Below are 1,583 nucleotides of genomic sequence, written 5' to 3'. Positions count from 1 at the left end.
AATTCCTAATGCTCTTAATTTTGTCACAAATCAAGTCATCCATCAGGACCACTATGTTCCATATGTTGCCGATTTGGCCAAACCCTATACCAATTATACCCAAAATTAAAATAAAAAAGAATTAAAACCAATACTTCCAAGATAAACTTCCCAACCACCCAAACCTACTTGTTTCTCACCTGGCTTCTCCTTCACTACCTAATAATCCTCCTAGGTGTCTGGAAGATGGCCTCAAGATCTTCCCCTTAGTCAAATAATTTATAGAATAGATATTATTTCTAATCCCAACAAAATATATTATACACACTTCCGTAGGAATTAGAATACCCGATATCAAAACTTTTGGCCTATTTTTGTAATTTAATCTATTTTCATGTATTGGAAATCATAACATCATAATATCTTTACTACAGTTTAAAGTATTAATGGCTGTAATTTCAATGGAATATTTACTTCCGAAGTGTTTAAGCGAGTTTCTTTGGTTGTTGCCCCTTCCAAGTTGGGATTAATATGGATTGAATTTCTCAATTTCTTTACATTTTAAACACTTCCAGCTAAAGTTGTAATTACTTTATGTAAGAAAAAACGAGATTTTTTTTTTCAATCCTTTTAGTAAGTTCGCTTGTCTATTAAATATGTGAGTGCTATATTTTCTATTTTTGGGGAATGATTTGTCTGAGGGAAATTTGATTCAGCTTGTAACCTATTTTATTTTCTCTGTTTGAGGCCTGATATACTCAGGACAGCCCGCAGATTCTCCAATCTTTATAATTAATTTTAAGAAAAAAATTGAATAAATATACCTCTTAAAAAACAGATATATAATATTAGGAGAACAATATTTATAGATAGAGTCATCTAGCGCTCAGGTATATTTTCAGCATACACAGCGTGACGAACAATAGCCGAAAATATATATTTTAATTTTTTCATATATAATTTTGAAGCTTCTAGTTACACTAAGACACTATTCTAACGATTATAATCCTATAAAAATAATAAACAGTATTCTAGGCAGTAAAGTACAGGTGCTTGGTAATTCTGTTGATTTGATGCTATTGGGTGAGGACAAAGAAATGATAAAACTAAATACAGCTACCTTGATAAACTCTAGTAAGAAAGCAGATTTCGAAATATACACAGATAAAACAAAATATATAGTTAGCAGTAGAAGCAGGATCAATCTCGGTGAGATAGATATAGAAGCAAATACATTTGAAAAGGTATTTATACATAGGTTTAGGTATTTACGTCCTACAGTAACTAGAAACAAGGGAATTGATGAGGAAATAAAGACGAGGAATTATTGTTTATAATTATTGTTGATGTATTTTTAGAACGATTGGTGGTATCGGGATCGAACCATCGGCTTCGCTATGTTTTTATTAATATATTTTTATTATCATTGTTCTTATTTTTAACAAAGCAAACAAATGTAGTAACAAAAGCAGTTGTGTTATCGCAAACAACTTTCCGTCATCATTTCAATTCCTAAAAAAAGCATGAATACAAAGCAAAATTAGATAAATATATTATAAAATAAAGGTTGATTTAAATTAAGTAACCATTCTGATGAATTCGCG

This window comes from Halyomorpha halys, unplaced genomic scaffold (genome assembly GCF_000696795.3).
Source record: "Halyomorpha halys isolate HHAL.00 unplaced genomic scaffold, Hhal_1.1 Scaffold1095.1, whole genome shotgun sequence".
In the NCBI taxonomy this organism is placed as follows: domain Eukaryota; kingdom Metazoa; phylum Arthropoda; class Insecta; order Hemiptera; family Pentatomidae; genus Halyomorpha; species Halyomorpha halys.
Note: the sequence above shows the minus strand (reverse complement) of the source record.